This window comes from Lissotriton helveticus, chromosome 2_1 (genome assembly GCF_964261635.1).
Source record: "Lissotriton helveticus chromosome 2_1, aLisHel1.1, whole genome shotgun sequence".
NCBI classification, from domain to species: domain Eukaryota; kingdom Metazoa; phylum Chordata; class Amphibia; order Caudata; family Salamandridae; genus Lissotriton; species Lissotriton helveticus.
The window spans coordinates 2,077,033,150-2,077,049,508 of NC_136059.1; the positions used below are offsets into that span (position 1 = coordinate 2,077,033,150).

Genomic DNA, 16,359 nt, shown 5'->3' on the forward strand with positions numbered 1-16,359 from the left:
TCGCACTTGCATAATTAATTACTACTACCAAAGGGGATGAAATCATAAATGGTAGGCGGTCCAAAAAAGACATCTGGGGAGCATCAATAAAATAATAATGACTCCTCTAAATTCTGCAAAGTATAAAAGACAACAATATTATACTAGGAGAAGGCTATATTACACGCCAACAGGAATTAATAGATTACATAAATCACAGAGGAACACATGTTACTCCGCTCAGCCGGACCATACACACATGTCTGGGACTCGTAGCAGCCTGGAGCAGAACTGAAATGGAAAACAACTTGGCATTACAGTCAGAACAAAGCCCCCGTTTGTCATTTTAGCAAACAATCACGGAATAACTAACATAAAAACAAGCATTTGCAATGCAATCGATCTCCTCTTTGGGACCTTATATGTATTTAGCTATGCAGTTCATTAGCCTTGGTGCTGAAACCTCTACTGTTCTTTAACATGGAGGGAAAGTAAGCACCACACTGCGTGACACACCAGGTATGGGAACACATGGAGAGAAATATTGCCTTTCAACAGGAAATGGTATAGTCCAAAGCTCTGTTTCTAATATAAAATCAGGACCTTCGCTGGTCTTATCACTGAAAATTCAACATTAGAAAAAAATATTATTGTCTACGGGTTCTTGTGAAAGACAATTTCTATGGACTGAAATCTAGAGAATGCTGAAGGTATTCGGGTATTTTACTGACCTCTGCTGGCCGTTTTCTATCAAGAAAGTTAAATGGAGGCAGTTGCCAGAATTTTTTTTAAAAAAAGAAAGTCCTTCAGCAGAAAGCAATTCTGGTATTTTACTGACCTCTACTGGTCGTTTTCTATCAAAACAGTTAAATGGAGGCAGTTGAGCAGAAACAAAGTCCCTTAGCGGAAGCAGACAAGTCCTAGGGCTGATCTCCGGAGCCCACAAAGTACATACACATATAAGTATATACTAAAGTATATACAAGAGGTTTCAAATGCTCGACCTAACAAGAAAGTACTTCAATTTGAACAGTGACTATAGCTCGCATGACAACAAGCAGGAGTTAGAAATATGACAATCAATCACTGTCTTAATTTGGATATTTCATTTTGCCATATAACACAAACTGAAACCACCAAAGCTCATGCTAATAATAAAATATGATATAGCAGGAACATAGCCTTAGTCAGATGAAAATGGCTGTATCTTCCTCTTCAGTGGAGACGTAATGGTGTAGATACATTCTGTGAGGCGCTCCTATGAACACTGGACCAATGGGTGATGATTCTAGGCCTCAATAAGCAGAAATATACAGTATCCTACTGTGCATCTGCAAAAACATACCTCGGGTTGAGAGCCACTCAACCCCTCAGGCCAGGGACTGCCTGATCAGGTGGTGCTGAGACAAACGTAGCAGACAAATCTGCAGTTGTAGAACCTGGCCACGAGCATGCAGCAGGAACCATGACTGAAGAAGAACCCCATCAATGTATCACAAATGTTTGTAGGTGCTTGCACCGTGCGTATGCACACCTACAAAATAGCAGAAACAATTATTTCAAGTTTAATGATTTGGATCAGCAAATAAAAAAAAGTAACAAAAAAGCGTTTTTTTTGGTTGGGGGCTGGAGAAGCAACATGGAGGGCTAGGGCCAGGGGAGACAGCATGGGGTAATAGAAGCAACACAGAGGGCAGGAGTTGGAAGAAGCAGCACCAGGTTAGAGTGAAGGAGGTTGAAGGGATGTAACACAAACCACACAGAGGAGAAACAACAGGCGAGAGAGGAGGGTGAACAGCGGAGCGTGGCGGTTGGGAAGCTATGCTCCATGGGAGCGACAAACATAAGATTGACAAGCTGGGACTCGATTAAGAAGCAGGCAAAGGAGTGACAGGAAAATGAACCAATGTTAAGCAATGGGTGGGCTTCAAGCCCCTGTAAGTTCTTCATAAACCAACAATATGTCTCGCAACAGACCGCCCATGTGCTATCTAATAGGCTCGACCTAACAAATGGGTCCAACCTGAGCTGACAACACTGATTAAAACAAGAAAAGAAGTTGTTAGACTTGACTTTTTCAGCGGGGTTAGCCCCAGACTTTTTGGCCTCCTGTGTTTGACTCTGGTTTTGTTGGTTTTAGAGCTCTGGGCAATTTACCACTGCTATTCAGTGCTAAAGTGCATATGCTCTCCATGTAAATTGTGTTTATGGACTCGTTTTTCCATGATTGGCTTCTTTGATTTGCTTTTAAGTCGTTAGTACAGTGCACTGTGTGTGCCCAGGGCCTGTAAATCAAATGCTGCTAGTGGGCCTGCAACATTGGTTGTGCCACCCACACAAGCAGCCCTTCAAAGGGTTCTTAGACCTGCCACAGCAGTGTCTGGATGCAGTTGTGACTGCAACGTCGACCTGGCAAGTGCACCCACTTGCCAGGCCCTAATCTTCCCTTTTCTAACATGTAAGGCACCACTCAGGTAGGCCCATGGTGCCCCCATGGGCAGGGTGTAGTGTAGGTGAAAGGTAAGACTGTTACTGGTGTGTGTGACATGTCCTGATGGTGAAATACAGTATATTTCGTTTTTCACTATTGAAAGGCTATCTGTCCCATAGGATAGAATGGGAGATACTTTGTAATATTTTACAAGTATAACTTCCAAATGGGACAAGATAGAGAAATGTAGTATGCCTAAATTTGAATGTAAAAATGCATCTTTTAGTAAAGATGATTTTTATGTTGTGTTTTTGAAAATACCACTTTTAGAAAGTGGGTATTTTCTTGCTTAGGCATCCTCTGTGCCTCTGCTGGGTTTTGGATTGACGGTCTGGCTTTGGAGTGATGGGGGTTAGGGGTGTGCATTTTCTTCAGACAACTACTGGGGGGGGTTGTTTGAGGTGTGTCCTGCCTCTCATGGATGAGTCAGGGCTAGGCTGAAAAGACCAGGGCTGCATTTAAAGTAGTGGGAGGAGATTTCCTTGCACCTGATTAGTCCTGGTCTGCCTTGGAAAATGCTGTCTCCAACTCCTGTCAGGAAGCTGTACCAGATAAGACCGAAGTGGTTTGGTCTGAGTACAGACACTATTTGCCACAAGAGAACAAAGGGACACGGGTATAAATATTGGGGCCCAGACCCCAGGATTTCAGAACACTTTTGAACTCAGAAACCTGCCAAGAAGAAGAGCTGGGGAACCTGTGAGGAGGAACTACCACTCAGCAGCATGCTTTGCTGTGTTGGCCTGCAGTGGCTGCTTCTGTCTTGGGCAAAGAAAGGACTGGACTGAACTTTCTGCAACTTCTTTGTTTGAGTTTCTACAAGGGCTTGAGGGTGAGCTCACCCCCTGTACAAGAAGTCTCAAGAACAGCAAAGACTTCACCTTCATCTGGTAACCGCCTCTCAGACCACGTTTCTCAGTTGCCACAGAGGGAAACCGCAACCCGACACTGCCACCAAGATTGCCGGCAGTTCTATGACCTGAAGGCACCACAGAGAGCACTGCTGCACTTCGCACCACAACCCTGGTCTCACCAATGAAGATGACTGCTGCCGCTACCGAGCCACTGCTTGCACCTCAACCTATGAGCACCGTATTCCGTACCGCCCCACTTCACTCTGCCGCCCTGGTCCCACCGATGAAGTCAATGCCAGCTGACATTGTCGCCGTGGTCTGCACCATACACCAGTCCACACCGCAGACTGGTGGCAGCCCCATCGACCGCTGATCTTCAATGGATGCCGCTGCTTGCACCGTGACCATCAGCACCACGACGAGCACCATCCCACTTTGCACTGCAGCCCTGGTCTCACTGACACCACTGAATGACTGCTACCAAGCCGCTGCCTGCACCGTGACCAGAGGGCAGCACACGCCGCGCCGCACCGCTCTGCTCCACAGCGAAGCCGCGACGACCGCTACCCCTGGCCCACAATGCCGCAGTTGGCCGGAACTAAAGGTGCTGTTTACAAGTCTTCTGACATCGATGACAGCACCAATGTGGTCAACCGAAACAGATGGATTTGGTTGTTTTCAGCACAGTGGTAGCACCGGACGGAGCTACCGACTTCAAGGAACTGCATTTTTAAGGTTATTCCTGCAAATCGCATATTTTGATTGTTGTATGTTGGACTTTTATCGTTTTGGTCTTGTTTTACACAGAATAGTCCTGAGTCCTGATTTAAATTGTTTGAACTATCCCCTCAATGCATCCTCCCTGCACAGCTTCCTTATTTGAAAAAGTAAAAACTGCATTGCACAAATGTGAGTCGTGGAGAGACTGCAGGTGCTCATGAATGAATAAGAACTTAAAACACAATTGTCTGCATTAGTGAAAAAGACGTTTGTGAGTCTGTGCAGAGATATCTGTCTGGAAGCACAGTACTGATGTCTCCTTCCCGGGATCTTGTTAACCCCCTATTAAATAGAGCGACTCGAATAGAGCAGTGTGCCGACTGTGACTATTGTACTGGAGCCCTCCATCAAGCTCGTTCTTACCTGCGGCAAAGAATTGAATTGGCTCATTGATCTACGCCACCATAAAATACTGTCCTGTACAAAAAGTATATTGAGCAATTTTATGATTCAACATTGCCAACCTGGCGAGAAATAGGAGTACCTATTAATAGCCCTAACTATATACTACAATCAAGTTCACTCTGGGAAGGAGAACGGTGAGAGATATTATATCAATTTTTCTGAAGCAAACTGGATGCATAGAAAGACATTGGAGAAGTGATATAAAAAAAGAGAGAGGTGAAAGAAAAATAGGGCGAGAGAGAAGACAAGCATGAGAGTGCATGAGTATGGTGCACGCAAATAGAAACTTCTGTATTAACCCCTTCCGCGCTCATGACGAGCTCAGCTCGTCATGAGTTACGACGCTCGTACGCTCATGACGAGCTGAGCTCGTCATGTAACGCGGCTTTTGAAAAAACGCAGCGCGCAGCGGGAAAACCGCTAGCGCGCATGCGGTTAAAGTGTTTTTTTCCAAGTACTGTTGAAATCAAACGGGAATTATTTACCAGACATTTTAGCTTGTTGGACAAATACCACCATCTTGAGTGGGTTTCAAATGAACACTCGTGTTAAACTACCTTTTTCAACCCATACCCCATTTCTTAATAACTACTGTGCCACTTCAGCAAACTTTATAAATCGCCAAGCTTTTTTTTCCCACTGCAACAATGCGGAGTCTAGCCACCTGCTCGTCCCTGCAGAACATGGCACCAATAATGCTTTCGAGTGAAAAAAAATGTTTTCTTCAGTTTCTGTACAAAAGAACAGCACAGATTGCACTGTTGCAGTAAACTCCAACCTACTTCCTCCATTCTGCCTTGCATCTCCTCTTCTAGAGGTCTTACTGTGACACTGGCGATAAGATTAGCCACGGATGTTGCCACATGGTATGTGGGATTAGGTTGTGTCAATTGGGAGGCGAAGGATGGCCACAGAGACGGACTTCCCTACTGTTTGCATTAGCAGACCTGTCATGGATAGGAAGTCTGTGGCTGAGGAATCGGAGTAATCAAGGGGTGTGGTTCCGCTTCTCCATCCCCTACTAAGCCGGTTGATGATTACGATGGTTGCATTTAGTGTGGTCGTAATGTTACATTTGGCCAGCTAATTAAGCAATTACCTGTGCTCAGAATCCCCTATTATTCTACCAGCTCCGTGGCCCGTCTCTCTATTAAGAATTTCAAATGATCTTGTCCATTCATTCATCACCCTGCCCCTTACTGCTCCCATGCAGGTCCATTGCTTGGGGGCGGGCACAAGAGCCTGTCACCAACTCTATTGCAGCCGGTGACTGCATGGCATGACCCAAGAACTTAACATATCAGAGGTGAGCTGAGACTCTATGAAACTGGTGACAAGACTTTCAGGTGCCACAAAGGTCTCGATCAAGGACACATTTTGAGACACAAGTGAATTCTTGGGTTGTTTGTCATAGTGGAGTTTTAATCAAATTGCGTACATTTACACTGAAGCCTTTCGGAGATACCTTTTATTGTAATGTCCAAAATATGTGGCTTTCGAATGACATCCAAGTAAATATCTGTAAATTTCTACTTCAAACTTCTGAAAATGAAATCCAAAAGATCTCAATTGACCACACACAGCACAGGCAGTAAGGAAGCCATGCTGATATTGGTTGATATTTACTTATGGAGTTCATGCAAGCGGAAAATGTCAATGGGCTCAAAGATCAAGGCGTGAAAAAGAAAGCACATTTGGTGTAGGGCTACCAGAAATTCAAGCCTCATTTAAAAGCCTTACAAGAGTCCCTTGTCAGACCACTGGGCAAATCGGTGAAAATTATTAATTAGATACCTTGGACGTCAATAGTGTTAAGAATCACACAACTCCACCATCATCTGCTAGACGTGGTAAGAGCAAAGCTATTAAATGAAGGCTGTGCTGAATCAATTCACCTTGGAAAGCCGTGCAATGTCACTGCCTCCCTCGAATGTGTTTAAAAACTTCTCATTTGGCTATTTATCTAATTAATTGCTGAAATATATGAACGGTAGGTTGAACACCCTAAATAACCATTAATAACCAATATGCCCTTTTATTCATTCACTTGCGGCCTAACATTTGCCTAGAAGTTCCTGCGCATAAGAAGTTGTTCATATAGCCATTAACAGTGGCTCACTCTCAGCACTAACTCTAAGCACCTAGTGGTGCATGGTGTGCTCCTGGTCAACTCATCATGCCACTCTTTATAGAAATGAGATGAATTCGAGTATGCAGATTAGGCACCCAAACCAAGGCAACACTCGCGCACAGAAGAGTTCCAGTGTAATCAGATGGCCAATTTCGGAAACGAACCTGCCATATTTATAAATACTTAATATTGTTTTTGCTATATTTACCTCAAAGCCTCCCTCCAATGCAGTACACCCCACGCCTTCTTTCTCCCGACCTCAATGTATTATACGTATCATACCTCTTCCTCTTACCTAAAAACCTTTAGTTACACCCTAAAGTTCCAATATCCTAATCTGTACATCATAATGAACTGTGCTAGTTTTCGAGAAAAGTTGTGTTCGTATGCTAGTTACTGTGCTGCTCTGCCATTCCTCAGGATCACCTTTGTGTCACAGAAAAAACCAAAATAAATAATTTACCATGAAGCCAAATGATAAACGCCGACAAAAAAAGGAAGAAATGCAAACGGCACTCCTAGCTAAATCGAATAAATTATAAGGGCTGGCCGGGGTAGAAGCAGAGATTAAAATGTAAATCTTCGTACAAGTCATGATGGGAGCATTTCTCCGGAGCTTTGATCTGCCAAGTAGCACACTCATCTCACTCGGCAGCAATAAAGCTTCTGGGCAAAGGCCTCATTACCCCAGCAGGGCTTGGGGCTGCGCGCGCGGGCCCTCCGCAGCCCGCCTTCGAGTCCGCGCTGCACGCGCATTAATCTTCATAGCAAACGGAGAGCGGCGCCTTCCACGTACTGGGTGGGGATTTCACGGTAAACCAGAGAACCTTAAAACCTTTGTTCGTTGTTACAACGGGGTTTTACAGCCTCATTCCTCCCGTTCAAAAGCGGTTAAATAAAAAAAAAGTGATCAAAAATAATAAATAGCTGTTTTTCTGACTGCCTAGCTACCCCCTTACCTCACGCTACATTCGGAAACCAAAATACTGGGCATCAATGATAAATGTTCTAGGTTGCCTGAGCTGTGATAAAATATTTCTATGCTTAAAACACCTCTGTAAGCTACAGAACGGTGGCTATGTACCGCGGGGAGGTTGCGCGCAGAGGCACAGGGAGAAACCTGGATGGCGGGGGCTCGAATCTGTCAGGGGGGGTCGTGGGTTTCGTGAATTTTAACTGACGCCTGTGACTTTATTGTATGTTGTCCCTTGTGTTTTTCGCCAACATTGTGACGATTGTGTGGTCATATGGTCTCAGAACGAAGGCGTAAGCGTCGGCGCACACGGGGTATCCGTCCACCCATCTAATTGCACACCCTCCAACCAGGGCCGGCTCTAGGCTCACGGAGGCCCTGAGCAGGGAGTGAAGGTAGGGGGCCCGAGGCCGCCAAATCCCTGCCAGGGGCCGCCACGCAAATATGTATCTAAGGATATATATTGGCGTGGCGGCCCCTGGGGTTTGACGGCCCTGTGCAGGTGCACAGCTTGCACATGCCTTAGGCCGGCCCTGCTCCAACTCCCCCTCACTTGGTAAGTGCCAGCCTCTTTTCAGTGATATTCACCCTCGAAAAAAAGCAACGTGCCTTCACAGACATCAATACGGCCACCCTCTTCGCTCTCACCCTTCCAAAATGGAGGATCCTGAATTCACTTTAATGAGACCGTCCTCTAAAATTCTGGACAGCGGGGTGTGTAGACTTTTCCAGATGCACATGCAGGCTTACATCCAGACTTGTCCACATGCACCAGCATGCATACATGCATGTATGTACTTGGACGGTCACAGCCACGAAGACGCATGCAATAGCATCATTCTGAGTCCACGCGGGGGAAGAGAAGAAACAGGAGTGGGTACACGCATGTGCACCATGTGTGGCACCTTTTATACTTAAAACATTGCATGGTCACATCCCAGTAAGGGTTTAAAGAAATCCAGTCCATGGGGCAAAATAGATAGAGGGACATAAACATTTGCTGTCTGTGGGGGGGCAAATAGAGATTGGGAGCTTGTGGGATCACAGAACAATTGGAACCTAAAGGGCAGAAACATACGCATCTAGAGGGAGCAGAGAAACAGTGCCACCTGTAGAAGAAACAAGCAATGGCAGCCTGGGGGGGCAGAGAAACACTGGATCCTGAGGGGCAGAAGCATTTGGAGCCTGTGAGGGGCAGAGAAATGCCCGAGGGGCAGGATAATTTGCAGCCAGGGGGCAGAGAAACACTGGCGCCGGAGTGGCAGAATCATTTGCAGCCTGTGGGGCAGAGAAACACTGGAGGCTGATTGGCAGAATCATTTGCAGCCTGTGGGGGCAGAGAAACACTGGAGCCTGAGGGGCAGAATCATTTGGAGCCTGAGGGGCAGAATCATTTGGTGCCTGTGGGGCAGAGAAACACTGGCGCCTGAGGGGCAGAATCATCTGCAGCCTGTGGGGCAGAGAAACACTGGAGCCTGATGGGCAGAATCATCTGCAGCCTGTGGGGCAGAGAAACACTGGAGCCTGAGGGGCATAATCATTTGCAGCCAGGGGGCAGAGAAAACTGGAGCCTGAAGGCAGACTTATTTGCAGCCTGTGGGGCAGAGAAACACTGGAGCCTGATGGGCAGAATCATTTGCAGCCAGGGGGCAGAGAAAACTGGAGCCTGAAGGCAGAATGATTTGCAGCCTGTGGGGCAGAGAAACACTAGAGCCTGAGGGGCAGAATAATTTGAAGCCTGTGGGGCAGGTCATACTGGAGCCTGAGGGGCGGAATCATTTTGGGCCTGTGGGGCAGAGAAACACTGGAGACTGAGGGGCAGAATCATTTTGGGCCTGTGGGGCAGAGAAATACTGGCAACCTGTAGGTGTGTTGCTAGTTCAAGAAAAGCTCTAGCTGTTAAGAATATGGCAAATGTAACCTCTCAAGTCATTCATGTCAGCCCATATTCCACAGTTTGTATTAATATTACTGTAGAAGTGTTTACACACCTGTTCGGTTGAAGAATACTCAAGAGAACAGATTAGATATATGTCGCCCCAATTAAACACATCAACAAGATGTTCCTAAGAAGATGTGGGGAAGGCCTCTCTATTGTAAAATCCAACTCAATACCACAATCCCATAAACAATAAAAAAAAACAAAAAATAATATATATATATATATATATTACCTACTGGCGATAGCCAGTAGGTATATATAGTTAGGATTTTTTTCCTATGGGATTTCTGAAAATTCTATGTCGAATAACTTTGGCGTTCGTGGACGGAATTGGCTGAGATTTTCAGGAAAATGGCACATTTTGTTTCTGAGCAGCCCCTGAAAATTTGGGGGGGTTTCGTCAAGGGGGGGCCGAGAAAAAAGGGGGGTCCCAAAACGCGGTTTTCCCATTCATTTTTCCATAGGGCGGTTGGACTCACTTTTAGCTCGAACGGCTTAATGGATTTACACGAAACTTGGTAAAATTGTAGATATGGTTTGCCCGACGTGCCTTTGCTATGTCTCAATATATGTGCTCCAGTGGATTTTGAGAAATTAACGTTTTAAAAAATATATATATCTGTGACAGCGCTCCGGTTAGCGCCTCGGTTCGCGTACCGGACGCGTAACGGAACTTCGCGAAGCGAAGCTGATTGGCTCTCCGGTGTCTGTCAACATTCTAAACAGTCCGGACCGGCCGCCATCTTGTCTCTCGGTAGGATCGAGAGACAAGATGTGGTGAAAAACGAAGGGGGAAATGAAGGAAAGGGGGCAAGGTAGACCCCTCCTGACCCCCTAGGATTGATGAGGGGCATATTAAAGTGCCCCGCGGGGAAAAAAATAAAAAAAAATTGCGATTTTTCGCCGTAGAGGCGCGTCCCGGTACGCGAACCGGGCAGCTAACCGGCAGCGTAACGGGAGTCTGAGGAGAAGCTGATTGGCTGTCAACATTGTAAACAGTCCGGAGCGGCCGCCATCTTGTCTCTCGGTAGGATCGCGAGACAAGAGGTGGAAAAAAAAAAAGGGGGAAATGAAGGAAAGGGGGTAAGGTAGACCCCTCCTGACCCCCTAGGATTGATGAGGGGGCTATTAAAGTGCCCCGCGGGGGAAAATAAAAATAAAAAAATGTTTGCGATTTTTCGCGGTAGAGGCGCTTCCCGGTACGCGAACCGGGCAGCTAACCGGCAGCGTAACGGGAGTCCGCCATCTTGTGTTTTTGGAGCGTCCGGTTCGCGTACCGGGTAGCGTCCCGGTAAGCGTAACAAGGGGAAAACCAAGAGAAACAGTAAAAAAAAATTTAAGGGAATAGATTTCCACCAAACTTGGCAAAATTGTAGGGACTGTTTGTTTGATGTGCCTTTGCAAGGCCTCAAAATATGTGCACGTGTGGATTTTGTCTAATTAAGGTTAAAAAAATATATATATCTGTAAGCGTGCTCCGGCGCGCTTACGTTACGGGTTTTGTTTGCGCTGCAGAGCCGATACGTCACGGTTATGCGACGCGTCATGAGGCGTCTCACGTGGCTACGTGATACGTCACGTAATAAAGAATATATTTTACAGCTATAGATATTAGCTTTTAAAAAAACAATGAAATTCACTGAAAAAACCATAGGTTATAGACCATATATAGTTAGGAATTTGCATTTACAAAACCTTGAAAATTCACTGAAAAAACCATAGGTTAAAGACCATATATATAGTTAGCTGGACATTTTATTGATATAAAACCAATGAAATTCCATATATAGTTAGTTGCACTAACTATATATTTCGCGCATCCGCAATCCAATGCTGATGATGTCACATATTACATCATTCATGACATGGTCAGTGACATCACTGATGACATCACTGATGACATCTCAAATGACATCACTGATGACATCTCATTTAACATCAATGATCACACCACTGATGATATACTTCATGTGATAATACAATGCACCTCCTTACACTCTAATATAACCTCTGTTACACCTAGTGTAAAATACAGAGTATCATTTTTGAAACCATTGACACACGAATACCATTTACTACATACGCACTCACTGATTCCTACGTCTACACACACATTCACTCATTCACCCATACAATCACTCGTACATACAGTCACTCATCATTACAACACTATCATATGCACTCATACACCTATGCAGACACTCACACACTGCCACTCATCCATGGAGTTACTCACACACCTAGTCAGTCCTGTAAAGAATCAATCACACTTTCATTTCTTCATCTATACAGTTAAACACAGTTAAACACAGAACAGCTTACATTTTCACAGATATACTAACACATACTTACTCACTTATACAATCAAATCCTTCATCCATACTCTTATACATCCACTCATTCTTCAATATGTAAAACATATTTAAACTTAAAAAAAACACACAGACACTGGATGATGTCATCAGTGATGTCATTTGAGATGTCATCAGTGATGTCATCAGTGATGTCACTGACCATGTCATGAATGATGTAATATGTGACATCATCAGCATTGGATTGCGGATGCGCGAAATATATAGTTAGTGCAACTTACTATATATGGAATTTCATTGGTTTTATATCAATAAAATGTCCAGCTAACTATATATGGTCTCTAACCTATGGTTTTTTCAGTGAAATATATATATATATATATATATATATATATATATATATATATATATATATATATATATATATTACCTACTGGCGGTCGCCAGTAGGTATATATAGTTAGGATTTTTTCTCTATGGGTTTTTTGAAAATTCTATGTCTAATAACTTTGGCGTTTGTGGACGGAATCGGCTGAAATTTGCAGGAAAATGGCACATTTTGTTTCTGAGCAGCCCTTGAAAATTTGGGGGGGGTTCGTCCAGTGGGGGCCGAGAAAAAAGGGGGGTCCCAAAACGTGTTTTTAACATTGAGTTTTCCATAGGGCGGTTGGCCTCACTTTTAGCCCGAACGGCTGAATGGATTTGCACGAAACTTGGCAAAATTGTAGGGACTGGTAGCCCGATGTGCCTTTTGTAGGTCTCAATATATGTGCTCCAGTGGATTTTGAGAAATTAACGTTTAAAAAAAGATATATATCTGTAACAGCGGACCGGTTAGCGCTCTGGTTCGCGGACTTTTCGCGCAACGGAGCTTTGTGAAGCGAAGCTGATTGGTTCTCCGGCGTCTGTCAACATTCCAAACAGTCGGTAGCGGCCGCCATCTTGTCTCTCGGTAGGATCGAGAGACAAGAGGAGGTCAAAACAAAGGGGGAAATAACTATAAGGGGGCATAGTAGATCCTCGCTGACCCCCTAGGTTTGATGTGGAGGTTTTAAAAGGGCCCCGCGGGGCAAAAAAAAATAATAAAAATAATAATTGAACGGCTGAATGGATTTGCACGAAACTTGGCAAAATATTAGGGACTGGTAGCCCGATGTGCCTTTGCTAGGTCTCAATATATGTGCTCCAGTGGATTTTGAGAAATTAACGTTCAAAAAAAGATATATATCTGTAACAGCGCTCCGCTTCGCGTAACGGAGGTTTGCGAAGCTGATTGGTCATTCTGTCACTGGGCTATAGTTGGGCTACATCTGGCTGATATTTGGGCTACATTTGTTTTTTTGTGTGTCTGGCGGCCATCTTTGGGCTACATTGGGCTACATTGGGCTTCATTGGGCTACATTCGGCTAATTAGCAAATAGCTCATCGCAAACTAGGAATGGTAAAGAATCGCTATTTATTCCTTAAAGTTCGCTATTTAGGAAATGCAAATAACTTTGATGATACATATGGCGGTTCATCTCTAACAAGATAAGAAGCATAGGGATAGATTTATGATGACTGGCGCATCACCAGGGATGTGTTAGTCATTCTGTGCCGCTGTTCCGTCACCTATGGTGTGCTGCATTTACAATGCGGCGCATCATGGGGCAAAAACAGCACAGATGCGTGATGTATCTGTGCCGTAAAGGTGGCGCATTGCTGGAGTTGTATCGCAAGTGTGATGAAGCTCCAGCAAGGGTCGGGGGTGCCCCTGTCGCAGGGTTTCTGTTCTCACACAGAACTGTGGACAGAGGATTGGAACCTCGGCGAATTAGGGTGTCCCAAAACTCACGTTAGTAATCAAAAACTATTTAGCAAGCTAGGTACAGTGTCACATTGGATATAACAAACTCTCAATGTTTAGACAATCCAGAATATGAACTTATAGTACCTCCGGATACGTGGAACTCATGAACAGTCGGTCGTTATATATTTCTTAGAAACCAGAACATGGAGTTAAGAAGAACACATGTGTATTTGAAATGTTTATTTACTAATGCCGTCTTCTCAGGCGTAGTACCTTAGATAATAAAAGTACACATATTATCAGTAGCAAAATTACCAGCATAGTTACTAGTACATAAAAAGTGAATGGTGATAGTATGTTAACATGCTGTAAATGAATAAGAGTTAGCAACACTTATAAGCAGCCGCGGGCCGTGGAGGGAGTTACGGTGAGGCAGGGAGGCGGGGAGGGGGAGAAGCAGGGTGGAGAATACAAGTACACATATTATCAGTAGCAAAATTACCAGCATAGTTACTAGTACATAAAAAGCGAATGGTGACAGTATGTTAACATGCTGTAAATGAATAAGAGTTAGCAACACTTATAAGCAGCCGCGGGCCGTGGAGGGAGTTACGGTGGGGCAGGGAGGCGGGGAGGGGGAGGGGCAAGGTAGAGAGGGCTCCACCCTGCTTCTCCCCCTCCCCGCCTCCCTGCCCCATCGTAACTCCCTCCACGGCCCGCGGCTGCTTATATCTCACCCTCCCTAATACACATATTATATTATTTGCTAAGAAGGTCTCTTTGTGTTGGTTTAGGGCGTGTCCATACTTTAGTGTCTTAGATTTGAAGGAATCACATCAGCATACACCAGCTCTCTCTTCATGTGAACCGCATCAACTGTTGTGTATGTGTGTTCGGCAAAGCAATATAAAACCCGCCTCATGCCCAGAATTGGCAGAAGTTGCACTTATGTTATGAGTATGAAGTCGTGGAGATCAGACCTCATAACAATTCTGTATCGTGTTGTTCTTGAAACTTTAGCACTCGCTGTACAGATATAGTTTAACAAGTAAAGCAGATAGTAGACCAATAACATATTATTCTCATGTAAACCACGATGAACTACTAGGTGGAAAGCTAAAGCAACAACTAAGTGTCGTGTGCAGAAGTTGCAAAAAAGGAAAAATGGCGTTTAAACCGGTAATGAGCCCATGCTAACTTAACACGGTGTAAAGATATCCAGGACCTAGATGACACCTCCTCATGATCTGGAAACGAACTGAATAAGATAATAGAAGTGCCATCTCATGAGAGCAGATTGCAAGTTTATATGTGGACGGTCCGCAAGGTAAAGCATTAAAAACTAGGAAAATTCAATGCTAAAGAAAAATAAAACAGCCAAGTACTTTATCGAGTCTTAAGCCAATAGGCAAGGTAAATAATAAAAACTTGACAAATAAGTCAATGAATTGTCAATGAAATGCTAGTACTCAGCATATCAAACATGAAAAAGGTCTATGACATAACTGTGTATGCAAAATAAGCTGCAACAGCCTCCAATAGGAAGTCACCGTCTTCATCCGAAAACAGTTCAGCCATCCAATTTAAAAGCGGAAAAGAACATACGTGCTCTCCCAGCACCGGATCCTCTATCACCATCAGAGGACAGCTCGGTGGGTTTTCAAGAAAGCTGTGTTCCAAGAAAGACTGTGCTGCCGCCAGTAAATTCCAGGGACCAAGTAGTCCATGCATCAATGCCACAGCCATAATCCTTTCGCCAGGACAAATCAACTCGTGAGTAATGATAGGAGTCATCAGCTGATTAAAGTCGACGTCAGGAGAAACCGGTCCGCAGAGACACAAATCAATGGCCCAATCGAAATCACAGGTCAGGCAGTGAAATACAGGCTGGACACAGGTGAAGTAGGAGAACCGAAAAGATAATCCATATGCCGTGCTTAATATCGCCAACGGCATTGTGCCATAATATTCTAGCATGCGATTGCGGAACAGTGTCAGCAGCTGCAGGGTCGGAGGTTGCATAGGAGGGACATCCATATTTAAAAATGTAAAAAAGCACAAGAGCGTCCGCTGGTAATGCAAGTAAAAATGCAATCCACGAACCAGAGTGGAGAAAATGGAATGAAAGGGAGCAGGGATGACTCCAAAGATTTTCTCAAATGAAGTCACGAGACCACTGGTAACAACTTTAAAAAAGTGTGCCAGGGATTTTGTGGAGGATGCGTTAAAGATAGTCGGAAACATGTTGCTGAAATTGAAAGGCAAACCTGTGTACGGGTGTTCGCTATGTGAAGTACGAAAGTTTCACGGGCCGAACTCAAGGCCACCTCTCTCTGAGACAAAAGAGCTCTTATTCTTGTCATGCCGTTGAAACGTGTCCCAAGGTTGGTATTTGTGGCCAGATTGAAAACTCCCTATGTTCATGTGTGGGAGGAAATAGAACATTTCTGCAGCAAATAACCCGTTCACTTACTGTTACGATAAAAGGAATACTTTTTAATTAACTCAGAACAATCTTCATTATTGAGCATCAAATAACTACCATTTTCCAACAACTTGAACGTGGGGATGATAGCAGGAACTGGCGTGCCTTGCAACACGCAAGCCATATTTGGTCGGTGTTTGTTGCATGAATCGTGTAACTGTATGTGCCTACACATTAGTGAATGATCTGGCGTCTCAGTGCATTCCTCTCCATTCAGA

The 16,359-nt window shown here is 44.5% G+C and overlaps 1 protein-coding gene across 4 annotated transcripts in view; it reads right to left on the reverse strand.

Annotated features, from left to right (window-relative positions):
• The window catches only part of SH3RF1 (SH3 domain containing ring finger 1), a 340,829-nt gene that overhangs the window by 163,132 nt on the left and 161,338 nt on the right, over positions 1 to 16,359 (reverse strand). The window lies entirely within an intron of this gene.